Consider the following 17,802-nt stretch of genomic DNA (forward strand, 5'->3'; position numbering starts at 1 on the left):
GGGTACCGAAACCCGGTATTAAAATGGCCCCGGGGCTAAATTATGAAAGACTGTAGTATCAGTAAGATCTGATGATACCGGTTCTGCTTTCGGTACTGGAGGGGAAAAAATTGATGTACTATGTATTTTTGCTTAATAATGTTATCGAGTTAAAGGGGGGGGGGGGGGGGGGTGAAATGCTATTTCATGCATACTGAGACAAAGTTGAAAAAATTAAGTTGTACGTTTGAAGGAGTATTTTTGTTCCAAAAATACCTCTTCCGGTTTGTCACAAGTTTCGGAAAGTTTTTTTCCGAGTATGGCTCTGTGTGACGTTAGATGGAGCGGAATTTCCTTATATGGGTCCTGAGGTCACGTCTGCCGGAAGAGCGCGCGCTCCCGTAGAGCAGAGCAGAGACATTCACTTTTCAGAGCGAGAGACCGAATTGTCACAAAAGAAGTGTGTTTTTGGTTGCCAGGGCAAGACAACCCTGCACAGATAAAAAAAAAAAAAAAACAGCATTAAGGGACCAGTGGATGGAGTTTATTTTTACAGAGCATCAACAGAGTTGTGCAAGTGTTTTTGTTTGTTCCCTGCATTTCGAAGATGCTTGTTTTACAAACAAGGCCCAGTGTGACGCCGGATTTGCACATCGTTTATTTCTTAAGGATAATGCAGTCCCAACGAAAAATGGTCACGATTGTGTGTTGGAACCGCAGGCGGTGAGTAAAACGGCTTCAAATATCTCTGTGTTGTTAACTTAGCTATCGGCGCGTAAGCACATCAAGTAAACAACATGCAATGTTGTCATCAAACTGCACTTTCCACATGTACAGGTTAAAAAAAAAGAAAAAAAAAAAAGAAAAAAGACGACATAAAGTGGAAATTAGTCATTTTCCAAAACCGCTAAGCAAATATATACAGTTTCAGTACATACCACATAGAGATGTCGTTGCTGATGTTAAATTTCAGCCTCTGGATCTGATTCTGGATCATAAATATACGCTGAATCTGACTGTTAGCCATGGTTTGTTTTGGATGTTTTTTTTCCTCACGGTAATGTCACAGCTTCCAAACGCTCTCAACACAAAAGCTTACTCGCGCTCGTGATTATTTAGCTCCGCCCACACGTCATGCCTCCAGCCGGTCGTGTTTTTCCGGGAAAAATCGGTACAGACTATCTTTCTCTTATGAATATAATAAAACTAAAGACTTTTTGGAGTTATGAAGGATGCAGTACTACTCTATAGGTACTCAAGATTAACAGGATATTGAGTGAAAATGAGCATTTCACCCCCCTTTAAAAACATCTCAACTTTTCAGAATGCAGCAAGCGCACCGCAGGTCATGTAACTTCCTCACCTTTTCTGTAACAACGTTGAAAGCTCAGCCAAGATGAAGGAACAGCTGATAGCTGTATGTGGATTTTTAAATTAATTTAGTAGCAGAGCTACTGCAAGCAGTTTTTAGTGCTGCAAATCCATTTATCCATTGCTGAAATTCATGGAGAGAGCGAGTCATGGTTGCTTAGTAATGGCAGACTCCTCAGGAGCGCAAGTGCCCGAAGGCTTTGGGGGGAAAAAATCAGAAAGCGGCGCGCCTAGCATTTTCCACGCGTTTTTAGACGCGATATGTGAATGGCCCCTTACAATACGAAAACTCCTTAATACAAAGAGTGACGATGGCAACTCTATACTTCACTAGAGTTGATGGAGACGCTGGTTGTTATAAGTGAAACAAAATGTTTGCATGTAAGGGTGGAAACACAAGCAATCTATCAAAGCATCTTTCAAAAGTGCATTATGTGCAGACAGAGAAATGCTAAGTTTTCGACTGCCTAACACAACACAAAGTACCGATAAGAATACCGTTCCGGACCATTAAGCAGTATCGGTAAGAGTAGTAATACCGTTAAAACCTTAACGATACCCATCCCTAAAGATCATAGTGATCATGTTGACTTATTTTCAGAAATCAAAGTCGAGAACTGTAGGTTTAAATTAATTATTTGCCAAATAAGCATTGATGTTATTTTTTCTTTCAAACAGTCTTTACACTTTTTGGGGAAGTCGTGGTTCAGTGGTTAGAGAGTTTGACTCCTAACCTTAAAGGTTAGTTCACCCAATAATCTTCTGCACGCATGTGGACTTGAATGCCATGACAACGTAGCATATCATGCAATAAAATCAGTAGATTTTAAATCCATATCCTACCTTTTCATAAAATCCATGACAATGAACGTCATCAGAGATGTTTAATTCACAAGCATTCTAAGCATTATTTTTAATTGCGGGCATTCACATCAATACACAAGTCATTCTTTTGGTTAAGTTAAGGCTATTTTCATTTAACTCGATGTAAAAGCAATAGAATAAGTATGTCTTGCATTCTTGAACATTAGTGAACATTGCAAATTAATCAGTTGCAAAACGGTATCCATTCACATTCACTTTTTGTCTGGTTGTTATGATCAGAAAAAATAATAATATTCACATTATTGTATGTTATAGCATATGGGATTTGAATGGTAATCAGCAACCAGATATTGTCTATAATACGGCCGTTACTGCCTTTTGCCTTGGCTTGACTTGTCACTTTTTGCCCACAATGCAGAGGCAACTTTAAAAAAATAGGAGTAAAAATAAAGTTTGAGCTAATTTTATCTCTATCTAGTGTCCTACCTATAATTAATTTGTCTCGACAAGTCATTTTTCTCAGTTTCGCACGGAGTAGCTAAGGTCTTTTGTCTTTGGAGGGCAGTAATGACATTTGATGGTGTATTCGATTTAAGAGACATTTTGTTAAAAAACAATTCTGTGTGCCACTGCAGACATTAAAGCATAGGGTTTTGGAACGACATGCGGTTGAATAAATAATGACACCATTTTGGCTGATTTATTCTTATAAATTCTTAAATCTGCTGAGGATTTAGTGCAGTTTACTGCGCTGACTCCGCATGAATTTGGTTATTGACTTGAAACTTATTCAGCTCCTAATGGAAACTCAAGTGCAACCAAGCAGAATCCAGAACTTGACAGTGATGTGGACCCAAAGCTCACCTGACCTACCATCTGTGGGATTACAATTCATCCTCTGAATGTCCTTCATCAAAAAAACATTTTACAGTATGGTCCCATTAGTTAACATTGACATTAATAGATGCGTTAAAAGAAAAAAAAAAATGTTAGTTGTAAAAAATTATGTAATTGACTAATGTTATCAAATGTAACCTTATAAAGTGTTACCGTTTTAGTAGGAATACATAAACATATACATTTTCAAATAATTCTGTGACTCAAGGTGTGTCATCTTTGATATGCTATCTCTTATTGAAGTTTAAGCACACAAAGCAGATTTGTAGATCAGTCTGACAAGTCAACATCTGGCTCAACTAATGGTGTGAGTTAGGAAGTCCAGCCCCAGTTTAAGTTTTTTTTTTTTTTATCAGTTATGTAGAGGAGATCTAAAATGGAGAGTGAGCTCTCCTCTCATACATTCGTAACAAATCTGACCATTTTTACATGTGCATATTATATATATGTTTTGAAAATGTCAGAATTCTCCAGTCAACGTACAGTATTTTGCTGTAAAATGTGTCAGTGTCTGCTTTTCCCATGAAAGGGATTTTCTGATAGAAATTGATATAGTGATGCAAAAGATTAGGGCAGGTACACATGCAACAATGTTCTGGCTTCTTACCTTTCGACCCTGAGCAGCGTGAGTGCTGAACTTTGCCTGTAGATGGATTACTTCCTGATTGTTATCCCTTATCCGGATGTTTGTTTGTTAGTATTAATCTTCCTCTTTATAGATTTACAAATAACACAGTAAATCTCCTTTAAATGTGAACAATATGAAGTAAAAAATAAATTGTCTGCAGGAAATGTTCTAAATATGCTCATATCCCAAAATTCAGTGATTATTTGTCATTCCAAAACTCCATGACTTATTCTGTGGAATACAAAAGGTGAACTTTGTGAACTTTTTTGTGAGCACTGGGGGTATCACTTTATACTGTCCTTGTTATTAAGGGAATTCTGCTAATTCTGCTTCAGTGCTGTGAAGTCAGAGTCTCTTGAGCTGTTGTCATTATATATATATATGTATGTGACGGGAGGAGCACACGACAGACACAGTGGGCGTGGCGTCAGGCCTCGGAGAAGGTTTTATTAACAGAAAAAAAATCTAATAAAAACAGGGGATAAAGGTGGACAAAGGGGAAGAGTGTCCAAAACAACAGGGAATCTGGTGTCCTTGTCGTGCTGTGGGATTCGTTTAGGTCGGGCAGTGTTCATGAAGGAAGGGTCCAGGTAATGGGCAGAGTCCAGCGGCCACACGCGCTCCCCTCTTCGATCCAGGCGCGAGGGGTGGCGGCTTCCTCTAGTGGCCGTATCACTCTCGTTGGCTGCGGCGCTGGTAGGGGATGGACGGCCCGGCATCCTGGCCCGTCGGCCATGCAAACGGGTGCGGTTTCCATACGGATCAGCCGGCAGCGGATAAGCCGGCATACGGATAAGCCGGCAGCTCACGTCTCTAGTGGCGCGGGAGTCCCTCAATGCACCCTTCCTGGACCCATGAGGACACCAGTGTGCATGCACGGGGAAGAGACCAGTCTCCCGAGGAGAGGCGCGTTAGGCTTTTAAACAGCGGCGGTGATGAGGCTCCATTTCCCTCAGGTGTGCCCCATCACACGCCGCCAGCCCTGACTCGTCCAGCGCCCCCCTCCTCTCACACACCCACTCCAGTCGGGAGCCTGGTGAAGGGCGGGTGAATTTTATATGGAACTCTATAACTCTTTATATTGAGTGTGTTTTTACTCAATTGGTTCTCTATAGGGCTTATGTTTTTTGGAACAAAGCAGGAATTACGGTCTGGCTGAAATGGGCTCATGAACAAATATTGTAACGGGGCTCAATTACATTAAGCATGTTCTTAAAACCTGCGTTTTCCACAACAGAGTAAGGCGCTCGCTCACTCAGTATGCGCTGAAGGCTCGTGCAAAATGGCTATAGTGTCTTTCACACAGGACGTGGTACGCGCGGTGCTGGACCCTGGGCTCAGCGTTGCCCTTCAGATATAACGCAATTTGCGCTGCACTATGCCAGAGCAAAGTATTTGGAATTTTCAAAACTGCCCGTGCATACGTTCTATTTATAACAGTTCTTCTATCTAATAACGTACAGGCCTGTTAATTGTATCGTACTGCTCAGGAAATTCCGACACAGTACAGTACTAGACCATTTTGTTTTCCATGCTTGTTTGGATGCCCCGATCGATTGGTAAAGTGCACCCAAACACCAGACCTGTTGGTTATTGGAGGATCTTCTATTTCTGGTCTGTTAAACGCATAGGCCATTTTGCAACGAGCCTTCAGCTCGTACTGAGTGAGTGAGCGCCTGACTGAGTAGCCTAACATAAACATATAAGTTGGTGTTTTTTTCTTCCTCGGGGGTGTCAGGGGCGTTGCCTGTTACGTCATTTGGGTTATTGGGCTACCTTGTTGAACGCATATCATTTATATTTCACAATTTTCTATTTATTTTCCAAATATAATTAATTAGTCCAACGAACCGTTCTGTACATAATGCGTACCGCGTACCGAACCGAAAGCCTCGTACCGAACGGTTCAATACGAATACGCGTATCGTTACACCCCTAATATATATATATATATATATATATATATATATATATATATATATTAGGGGTGTAACGGTTCACAAAATTCACGGTTCGGTTCGATACGATTCAGTGGTGTCACGGTACGGTTCGGTACGTTTTAGATACAGCAAAAAGAAAACATTAGCAGATAAATTTCCTTTAATTTTTCTTAGCAGCCTCATACCGAATGGTTCAATACGAATACGCATATTGTTACACCCCTAATGTAACGATATGAATAAAAATGTTTTATTTATTAAAACTAGCAAAGTATGTTTTTTTTTTTTTTTTTTTTTTACATTGAACAATGATGGAGCTATTCTTTACCCATCTTCTATGGTGTTTTCGTAGCAGCATACTGTATAAAACAAAAAGAGCTCCTTATAAAAAAAAAAATGAAAATGTTATATTGTTCTAGTAGTTATAAACAAATACAAAGATGTAACTTTTTATAAGGAAATCTATAACTCTTTAAATTGAGTGTGTTTTTACTCAATTGGTTCTCTATAGGGCTTATGTTTTTTGGAACAAAGCAGGAATTACAGTCTGGCTGAAATGGGCTCGTGAAGGAATATTGTAACGGGGCTCAATTACGCATGTTCTTAACACCTGTGTTTTCCAACACAGAGTAAGGCGCTCGCTCACTCAGTACGCGCTGAAGGCTCATTGCAAAATGGCTAAAGGGTCTTTCACACAGGACGCGGTATGCGCTGCGCTAGTACAGTACTAGTCCATTTTTGGAGGATCTTCTATTTCTGGTCTGTTAAACGCATTGGCCATTTTGCAACAAGCCTTCACCGCGTACTGAGTGAGCGAGCGCCTGACTGAGTAGCCTAACATAAACATATAAGTTGGTGTTTTTTTTTCTTCTTCGGGAGTGTCAGGGGCGTTGCCTGTTTTCGTTGTTTGCGTTATTGGGCTACCTTGTTGAACGCATATCATTATATTTCACAATTTTTTATTTATTTTCCAAATATAATTCATTAATCCAACGAACCGTTCTGTACATAATGCGTACCGCGTACCGAACTGAAAGCCTCGTACCGATCGGTTCAATACGAATACGCATATCGTTACACCCCTAATAAATATATATACATATATATATATATATATATATATATATATATATATATATATATATATATATATATATATATATATATATATATATATATATATATACACATACACACACACACACACACATAATCATTAGCATTATTTATTTATTTATTTCCTCCTTATTCTAGTTACAAAAGTGATTGTGAAGAGCAGTGAGAGATTTTCATGAATGGCAGACAGGATGAATATTGGACAGCTTCCCCTTTAAGACCAAATTTTGGATCCAATATACTTTTACATATGCGCTTTCTCTCGCAACTGTTTACATTCCCTTAAGAACTAAATGACTGTTTATGAGGATACTTGCATGTGGACGCATATAAGTGTTTATACATTCGTTCAAAGCCAAAAAAGCGCGAAAATGCTCACGAGCTTTATTAATAGCTGATGCGCGGCTTACGCATTCCTCTCACACAGAAACAGCATGCGCATATAGCTCTGTTGTTTGTGCTTCAACGGCCTAAAATCAGTTGTTTTGAACTGCAGTGTTTAAAAAAGCATGCAAACATTGTTTTTGTGACCACGCGCACAGCAACGTGACGTGAGTGCACGCATGCTGTTATTCACGTGCCTGCCTGCATACCCATGTAATGCATGTAAGGCTGCTATCATTCAAATAATGAAAATGTATTGCCGTATTGCGGCACTACGAAATAAATGATAGAGCACAATATGAATCAATAGATTTTTAATTTCGTCCATCAGATTTATACTGTCATATCGCCCAGCCCTAAATGTTACCCCATCTCCATCCACACACACTATTCCTGATGACCAGGAAGTGACCAGATCACACTAGCATATGTGTGATTACAAATAGACCAATACTGTGGAATGGGCGGGGCGAATGGCTATATAAGCAGGCAATCGCCAGAGGAAATCAGATCTTACTCCTTCAGCGACGACTTCACTTCGCTGGATCTTTGCTGAACGCCTTCGGCTGGAACTAGCTCTCGCCGTCGAAGAGGCACCGCAGCGGACCAGCTGAGACAGCTGAGACCTGCAGCGCTGGCGTTCTCGCAGACAGCCGTTCTTAGCGGCGATCTCGCGCCACCCGCTTCCCGCTTCCGGCCGCTTCTCAGCGATCTCCTGCCGCCATCCGGCGATCACAAAAGAGTTTTCACAACTCTAAAAGAGCGTTTCTAACGCCGTTTTAACACCGGTGGCCATGCCGCGCCACAGCTGTGGCAAATGCAGAGCCCCTCTGCATGATGACGACGGCCATGGTGAGTGTGTTTTCTGCCTGGGAAAACCCTACGCTGAGGCTGCACTCACTGAGACTTCATGCTGCTTTTGTGAGAGCATGAGTCTCGCCTCTCTGCGCTCGCGGATTGCTTTCTTTAATGAAAGCAATCCTGCCCCTCGCGCCCCCCCTGTCTTTTTCCTCCCGCGAGCCGGCCAGGAAAAGACAGCGGGGAAGAGGGGCTCAGCGCCCGGATTTGGGTGAGCTCACACCGGCTCAGGAGATTAAGGAGATCGCCCCAGGACTGCGCCGACTCAGTACCAGAGCAAACCTCTCCCTTCTACCCCCCAGGCGGCGCCCCCTAAGGAGCAGCACCCAGCTCGCCCCACTAGGCGCGCTAAACCGCCCAGACGTCAGGGCCCCGGCAAAGGATTGTGCTGGACCCGACGCCCTCTAAATCCTCCTGATCGTTGGGGAAGAAAGAGGAAGGGGCAAAGTCCCGCCACGGCTGGACCACCCAAGAAGCTCTCTCGCCTGCCTGCTGTGCGACCTGGGCCCACCGTTGTTGCGTCCACGCAAAGCGCCGTTGTTATGGCGAACACAATAAATATTTCACATTTTCAAAAAGAGAGCAGTTTTCCTCTTCCACACTCTTCAGTGTTCAAGCCCCTAATCAGCGGCCTGCCATCCGACACTATCCAGCCTCTTGTCACGCGGGCCGAGGCCTGGCAGGCCATCCCCGGAGTGTCCAAGTGGGTGTTGGGGATAATAAAACACGGCTACTCACTGCAGTTCGGCCGAAGACCCCCGCGTTTTCGCGGGGTGATTCCCACCTTGGTAGAGCCGGATGACGCTTAGGTCCTCCGCACCGAAGTGATGACGCTGTTAAGGAAGGGAGCCATAGAGGTAGTTCCTCCCTCAGAAAGCAGATCGGGGTTCTACAGCCAACAGTTTACGTTCCTGCGAGAAGTTTTCGACTCAGTCAATATGAGGGCGGTCATATCACCAGAGCGCGCTCTGGTACTTCAGCAGCTCACGATCTCTGTCAGGAACAAAGCCTGTTTCCCTCTGAAGTTCTTTCAGAGGATGCTAGGGCTGATGGCTTCCGCCTCCCCAGTTTTATAGCTCGGCCTCCTATGAATGTGGCCCCTGCAATACTGGCTGAAATTCCGGGTCCCACCTCATGCTTGGCGGCACGGCTGCTTTTGCATCAGGGTCAACCAGGCCTGTCTAGCAGCCCTGGAGCCTTGGACGAACCCTGTTTGGTTCAGTCGTGGAGTACCCCTACAGGCGGTTTCCATAAGGATTGTGCTCTCAACAGATGCGTCCAACCTGGGTTGACAGTGGTGTCCCACATAAATCACCAAGGCAGCCTTTCGTCCAGCCGCCTCTGCGCACTGGCAAAGCGCCTCTTGGAATGGGCATTACCCAGGTTGCGATCGCTCAAGGCGACACACATACCTGGCAAGACGAATCTGGGAGCAGACATGCTTTCAAGGAGCAATGTCCCCTCGGACGAGTGGATGCTCCATCCCCAGACGGTTCTCAAAATCTGGGAGATTTTCGGGAAGGCAGAGGTCGACCTCTTCGCCTCAGAAAGCAACTCTCATTGCCCAACTTATTTTTCAAAGGAAACAGATGCGCTGGCCCACAACTGGCCCAGCCTCCTTCTTTATACTTTTCCCCCGATCGCTCTGATCCCTCAGGTCATCAGACGAGTCAGGGAAGACGGGCACAGAGTCCTCCTAGTGGCCCCACTCTGGAGGAGCCAAGTTTGGTCCTCGGAGCTTTTCAGGCTTTCCATGAAAGGCCAATGGCCGAAAAGCCCCATGGCGGGACCTCCTCTCTCAGGCGAACAGGACAATCTGGCATCCACAGCCAGAACTCTGGGCTCTGCATGTATGGTCCCTCGATGGGAGCCTCTGAGCCTCCCCGGGGACGTGCTACACACCATTGCTCAGGCAAGAGCCCCGTCTACAAGACGCCTCTACGCCCAGAAATTGTCAGTCTTTGTTGACTGGTGCTTAGCACAAAACAAAGACCCTGTTGAGTGTGACGTATCTCCGATACTGTCATTTCTCCAAGAGCGTCTAGAAAAGGGTCTCACCCCATCCACGCTCAAAGTTTACGTAGCAGCCATCGCAGCATTTCATGCTCCTATTGCTGGCCAATCAGTGGGTCGAAACAGCCTCATTGTGCGTTTCTTGAGAGGTGCTAGGCGAAAGCCCCCACGTCCTCTCACCGTTCCCACTTGGGACCTTCACACGGTCCTTGGAGCACTCAAAGGACCTCCCTTTGAACCGCTGCAGTCAGCTGACCTTAGTCCCCTAACGCTCAAAACCACTCTGTTACTTGCTCTAGCATCGGTCAAGCGTGTTGGCGATTTGCAGGCCCTCTCGGTGAGCCCTGCATGCCTTGAGTTTGGGCCCAATGACTCTAAGGTCATCTTAAAACCCAAGCATGGCTACGTACCTAAAGTGCTCTCGACGCCATTCAGAGCACAGGTAATTTCCCTCTCAGCTCTGCCTCCGTTGTCAGGTGAGCGGGAGCTGGATTTACTCTGCCCAGTGAGGGCTTTGAGGATATACATTGAGCGGTCACAGCCGTTCAGTCAATCTGACCAGCTTTTTGTCTGCTTTGGTGGCCGCACCAAGGGGTCTTCGGTCTCAAAGCAACGCCTCTCGCATTGGATAGTTGAAGCTATCGCTCTATGTTACTCCTCTATGGGCCTTGAGTGCCCCATAGGAGTAAGAGCCCACTCTACTAGAGGGATGGCCTCTTCATGGGCCTGGTCTAGTGGTGTCTCTATCAAGGACATCTGTGAGGCGGCCGGCTGGTCCTTGCCGTCCACTTTTGTCAGATTCTATAACTTGGATATCCCGACCTTGCATGCTCGGGTTCTTTCGGTTTGATACGATGGCCTCTAGCAGACTCCGTCATCATACCACCTCCAGGGAGCTAGCTCCCTCTTAGCAGTGTAGCGTCAAGGGTTCGATGGCTCCGGCCCTCTCGCTTATCCTCTGGACCCCAGGGTGTTCAAGATAAGTCTTGTCGTTCCTTTCCGTGGCACGGCGCAGTTGAATTCTTTCCCCATACACAGTATGAGTGAAGTATCGAAAGGGAACGTACTCCGTTACGAACGTAACCTCGGTTCCCTGAGATACGGAACGAGTACTGAGTTATATCCCGTGCCACGAGGCTGCGGGTTCAGTGTCGTCGCTTCAGTCGTATGACCTGATTTCCTCTGGCAATTGCCTGCTTATATAGCCATTCGCCCCGCCCATTCTGGCGGGCTTTGGCGCACTGCATCGCCACAGGCTAGCGTAGCTACGCAGTGCTGTCATTGGTTTAAAAAAGTTTACAGATTAAACCAATGGCAGTGCAGTTGCACTGCGTTATTGGAAAAAGGCTTCAGTATCGAGGAAAAAAAGGAGCTTTTCCCCATACGCAGTACTCGTTCCGTATCTCAGGGAACCGAGGTTACGTTCGTAACAGAGTACGATTTTGCTGTATGCAAATATATCCTCATAGCAAATACTATTTACGTTACATATACCTTAAAGAGTGATAAAGTACAAGCATGAAAGAGAAAATAAAGAGTGGTACAAGCTAGATGTGTTAAAACAGTGTTAAGTGCAAAAAGGAGTGAAAAGCTCATTGCGGTGCTCGTGCTGACTGACACATAACCGAAGCGCAAACACAGAAAGCCACCTCTATCAGACAGCATATCATCGTGAATTCAGGATGTGTATGGTGTTTAATAAATTTATTAGGCGTAATAAGAAAAAAAAATAAAGTAAAAAAAATATATATGGGTATGACTGTTGCTATATAGTAAATCTTAGCACATATACAATTTGGAACATTTAGCACTAGGGCTGGGTATCGATTCAGATCTTCCAGATTGATTCGATTTCGATTCACAAGTTCTCAAATTGATTCGATTTCAATTTTTGATTTGATTTTCTATACTTGATTCTCGATTCAACTCAATGAATATAGATTTAATACAAATACTTTATTTATAAAAAAAGAATAGTGAACATAAGTTTACAAGTGGTTTATTAACCCTCTGGGGACGGATTGGGCGGTACCGCCCAAAATGGCATACTTTTACAAATGTGTAGTTATCTCAAAAACTATTAATGCTAGAGAGATGCGTTTTTTTTGCCGTCTTCCTCAGATTCCGCTGAAAAACAGCGGTGTTCAGTTTGTATATTAAACACTTCCCTTATTGCGCAATACCACTGCGTAAACAGGCCAATGAAAACGATTGTGTTAGGCAGATTCAACACGCAACAGCCAATGGAAAAATTGCCGCTGGGAGGAGTCTTTTTCTAACCCAATCAGAGGAAGGTTATGTCTTCTAGCCTTTCAGAGGACTGTGTAGCTCTGCTGTAGCCTTGTAAAAGCTGGCTGGACTATAGTAAAAGACATGTAATCAATAAGCGTTCAGAGAATCAGCATCAGGGTGGAGAAAGCAGAAAGCGATCGGAGTGTTACAGAGAGCGATCGGAGTATTAGCGAGCACAAAGAGCTAAATTCGAGCGATCGGAGAATCCGCATCACGTGGGGAAAGCAGAAAGCGATCGGAGTGTTAGCGAGCACAAAGAGATAATTTCTAGAGAGATACAGCAATATTACAGAATTGTTTTATCAAAATGGCAAGCAGTAAAAGATTTACGGCAGAACAAGCTCTGGAACAATTACTGGAAAGGCCTTGAGAGGCCTTTTTTTGCTCACTGGCATGCCTAGGTTTTTTAAAAAAAGTTAATTATTTAATTGTTCTTTACACATTTGATTAAACAATAACACATTTCTGTCAAGCAAAGAGTTAGAAAAAATATATTTTCTTTGTTCAAAAACTGTTCTATATTGTGCGTTTTTCAGTAATAAATGACAAAAATCTAATTTTCGTTTTTGAAATTCTCTAGTTTATTGTAAAATTTTTCACTCATACTTCCTTTATATAAACATATTGCATGCATGCTTATGGTAGCTTAGGGTCTTCTGAATCCATAGATACCAAACAGGGTGTTCCATCTCCTTTACATATGATTTATAAGCCCAAATATAAAAATAGAGAAAACAGACCAAAAAGGGCTTAGTTCCAAAAATAAAAAAAACACCTAGGACTGTTTGTAAATAAAGTTAATTATTTAATTGTTCTTTACACATTTGATTGAACATTAACCCATTGCTGTCAAGCAAAGAGTTTGAAAAATATATTTTTGGGTCAAAAACTTTTAACTATTGTTGTGTGAGGTAGGATTTTCAGTAATAAATGACAAAAATCTCATTTTCGTCTTTGAAATTCTCTAGTTTATTGTACAATTATTCACTCATACTTCCTTTATAGACATATTGCTTGCTTATGGTAGCTTAGGGTCTTCTGAATCCATTGATACCAAATACATGGTGGTCCATCCTCATTACATATGGTTTATAAGCCGAAATGTACAAATAGAGAAAACGGACCAAAAAGGGCTTAGTCCCCTAAGGGTTAATAAAAAGAAATTAAGAGCCACAAACTGTATATTAAACTATTTTATTTTAGGTACACTTGGGTACATTAAAAAAGAACCCATCTCTAATTTTCAAATGCATACAATTAGGTTAAATAAATACAATACAATTTTGATACAAGATGAAAAATGTATACTGAAAAAAGTCAAAACCGTCACATTCCTTGATCAAACAGGATCAAGTTAATTAATTTTAAGATAAAATTATCATAAAAAAAAAAAAAAGATTTGTGGCCTTTGAGAATCGATTTTGAATCGACCACATTTTAAAAAACGATTAATCGAAAAAAAAAATTTTTTTACGCAGCCCTATTCAGCACCCAGGGCCAGACCTATCTGTTTCATACTGTAAATTATTCACGTTTTTAGTATAGGAAAGAAACGTAGGGGCATGTTTGTAGTGCTTCGATGACAGATTTTCTCATTCTTTATTCGTCTATCAGGGCTGTCATTATGGAATCTCTCTCAAAACATCAGTTGTTAGTCAGTCCCAAATTAATTAAATTGTGAAGTTGTTTAAATTGTGCTAAAATTAAGGCAGACATGAAAATATTATAGTAAAATTCACCATAGAGTGTTAAGTGGCCCTTTAAAAACACATCCTAATAGTGCAGGTCATACTACATATCTGACTGGAACTCAGGCGCTGAGAGCTGCATAATCACATAACTAACCTGATGTAACATGTGTAACTGATAAGGTAAGAAAAATTATGAAGAAGATGAAAACTCAGGCAGATAATTAGCCAATTGTACTTTTTATTACGCTTGTATTTGTCCCCAGCAGCTGTTCTAGAATCATTAGGATGTGGACATTTTCCATGAAGTGGGAAAGTCGTTGGGAAGACATTGGTAGTTGTACTCTGGTGGAGTTGGGTATCAGTTACTGTCAGGAAGGCAGTAGGAGATGGCAAGGGAGGCAGTCAAGTGAAAGAACAATAGATTTTCTGTGCCTCAAACAAAAGACAAGAGCTAGTCATCACAGGCATGTGACGCCTCAAATGTGTTTGATCACTGTTGTGTTTCTCCCTGCTGGACAGATGTGAAACACAGCAGTGGTGCCCTACATTTGTTCTCACAGGCTTACGGTTTCGTCTGAACACAAAAGCTGGAGGAAACCACACTTGACACTTCAAGTTGATCTAAACTCTACTCCAAATTAAATATTTTTTGAATGTAAGTCAGAAGTTTGAAACTATCATAACTCTTTATAGTATTAACTTGATGATAGTTAACTTGACTATAGACCCTATGTCATGTACACATTGAAGAAATGTCCAAAAATTGTTTAATTGTTTATTTTTTTTAATACAACTCACATTGACCCTGCTGTTTGGACCACAAGCGAGTGTGCATCCGAGTAGGAAGCTGACTTGAAATCCCCGTTGTGTCTTGATATGTGATGAATCATGTGTTTCTGCCAAGCATCTGTTGCTAGGAGTACATACAAAAGACATTTGTGTAATACACACTCATAATGCCTTTTTGTGCAAGTAATCTAGTGAGTGTAAAACTGCTTATTCAAATACCAGAAGCTTCTGATGTGTACAGTTGTGATGTTAATTATTTTCTACATTGTCATAAACATGTTGCATGGAATTATTCATAAGTCCAAAAATTGGAAAATGGAACCTGCATATATGATCGTTTGATATGGACTGCTAAAACAAGGATTACTATTGGTCATACATACAAACCCTTGACCCATTCACCCTTATTAAATATCAGAATATTATAAAAACTTGTCACTTAAGGAAGAAAGAAACCCCTAGAAACACACAGAACACCCTAACAACCACCTATGAAGAAACTAATAATCACACAGAACACCTTAGACTACCATGAATCAGTATACTGGCAATATTGCCTCAACATCTAGCATTGGTAGCCTCTCTATCTCACAAGGGTTCCCAAACTTTTTTTTTGTCAGCCGAACCTCTTGAAACTAAGACATTTACTTGAAGTTCCCAAATGTTTTCTTAAATGCATGTCAAACTCACAGCACTTGCCGAGAAAGAGTTTGTGAGGCGCAGCATTTCCTATGAAATTAACTGCACATTATTATAAGCTGTATGCGAGTAAATTAACATAGTGCTGCTCTTCACTCTGAAACATGCTTATTAGCTTTTCATCGACTCACAAAAACCCAGGTGGAAATCCCTGCCCTATCAAATCTACTGCTGTTGGCTTCTTAAGGCTTTATCCCTTTGTGTAGGCTTCTTCATTTCCAATTTAACTTTTGTAAAATTCCACACCTCACCATCAGCAAAAGTTTAAGAGAGTATAACTTCTGATGTAAATAATGTGCATTCATAAAGATTGTCTTTGAACTGCCAAGCCTACCTATTAATTTATGCCTGCAAGCATATAAGTCTTGTAATGCTCCAAAGGCCATTCGTTCTACTACAGACAGAAGTGGGAAGCTTGTACTGCCTCAACACCACAATTCAGTAACCCGTGAGCATTGAGAATGATTGTTTTTCTAGTCTGTGCATGGTGCAAGACTGTCATTGAATACTTGCTCTCAGATGCAGTGAGAGGAATTTGGTCTGGGATACTGCTCTTTGCATGATGTGGGATGTTGCACAGTGTTGCTAGTGAGACTGGGACTCTCCAGCATGAAGTGGCAGCTCAGCTAAGTCCCTGTTTGGGCGCTGAGCAGCACACCCCCCTCCCCGCCTTGCTTTTCCCATAAGCCCCTGGTGCATGGACAAAGTCCCCTTTGTGTGGGTCGTAGCTCTTGGCGAGAGAGCCCACAACTCTGAAACTTGTTTGAACGATGCGATTTTCATTTCTGTCTGTTCTTTGCACTCTCTCCCATATTGAACTCACCCATGCCTCTTTCTCTCCTTCTCTCTCTTGTTTCTTCTGTCCCGGGCCTGCTTAGCAACAACATGTAGCGAGTGCCCACTGAGGCTTAGTTTTTGGTATCCGTAGCAGAGTTGTCTCTATGCACTTTGTGTGTGGACTTTGTAGAAGAGAGTTGGGACAATGAACTGGTCTAAATGAGTTTAAAAAGTACTGCCTAGTCACTTCCTCGTCATTCATGGCCTGATCATTTAAAAAAAAAAAATCTACGAAGGTATACTATGAACTTTAAGTTTTTATTTTTTAACTATTATTTAAATGGACATCGTGTCTTGATTATATCAGTATATGCACACTAACATTCAAAATTGTGGGGGGAAGTCGTGGACTAGTGGTTAAAGAGTTTGACTCCTAACGCTAAGGTTGTCGGTTTGAGTCTTGGGCCAGCAAAACCATGACTAAGGTGCCCTTGAGCAAGGCACCAAACCCCCAACTGCTCCTGGTTTGTATTCACAGTGTGTGTGTTCACTGCTGTGTGTGTGCACTTTGGATCGGTTAAATGCAGGCGCAAATTTCTGAGTATGGGTAACCATACTAGGCTGTATGTCACTTCACTTTTTTTTTTAAGTTTATGAAGTCAGTAAGAAATCTCTTATGCTCACCGTGGCTGCATCAAATTGATCAGAAATATAAAAAAACACAGTAAAAACAGTATTATATTACCGTATTATCAATGTTGAAAAACAGTTTTCCATTGTGTGGAAGAAAAATATCATGGAAGTCAATGGGGACCAGCAACTGTTTGGTTGAGTATTCACCTTATTGGTCCCTTTAATGCATGTCCCTTTAATGCATCCTTGCTGAATAAAAGTATTTCTTAAAAAAAAAAAAAAAAAAAAAAAAACTCTTTCTTTTGAATGGAAACGCATTAAGATGAATTAATGAATACATGGATAGGCACTATATAATTTGTTGTAAAATAAATGTGTGTTAAATTATTTATTTTTAAAGTCTATCAAGGCAAGCCTATCCAGATTTTTATAGCCTCAGAATCAATGATTTGATTTGTAAACATATAATGTTGTGCAATATGGTGTTGTAGATGATGGTATTATGTAAATTTAGTAATTACAGATTTTTCTACAGCTAGTATAGTTTGGGTTATCACTTTTCCAGGTGCTGATAAGATCTTTGACCTGCCTTCTAACGCATCAGTAGTAAAAGTTGAGGAAAACACTGGCTTTGTCACACTTTACAACCAGATTCTATAGTGTAATTCTTTTCAAAAGTGCTTTATGGATGGTAATTCTGTCTGGATGTTCATCAGTGCAGAGCTGTACAATCTGATTACTTATTTACTTCAACAGCATTGTATCCATGATATTATCAGCATTAGAAAATGCCATCTAAAGTCAGTGACATCAGCAATGGAAGTTGAATCTTTTTTACTGCACTATATAAGTCCTGATCCATTCTATTTTGGTTGTTTAAATGATGCAAATTGTGTACATTTCATAGTTT

The 17,802-nt window shown here is 41.8% G+C and overlaps 1 protein-coding gene across 9 annotated transcripts in view; it reads left to right on the forward strand.

Moving 5' to 3' along the window:
• The window catches only part of LOC127999688 (electrogenic sodium bicarbonate cotransporter 1), a 63,327-nt gene that overhangs the window by 15,979 nt on the left and 29,546 nt on the right, over positions 1-17,802 (forward strand). The window lies entirely within an intron of this gene.

This window comes from Carassius gibelio, chromosome A5, assembly GCF_023724105.1.
Source record: "Carassius gibelio isolate Cgi1373 ecotype wild population from Czech Republic chromosome A5, carGib1.2-hapl.c, whole genome shotgun sequence".
Classification (NCBI taxonomy): Eukaryota; Metazoa; Chordata; class Actinopteri; order Cypriniformes; family Cyprinidae; genus Carassius; species Carassius gibelio.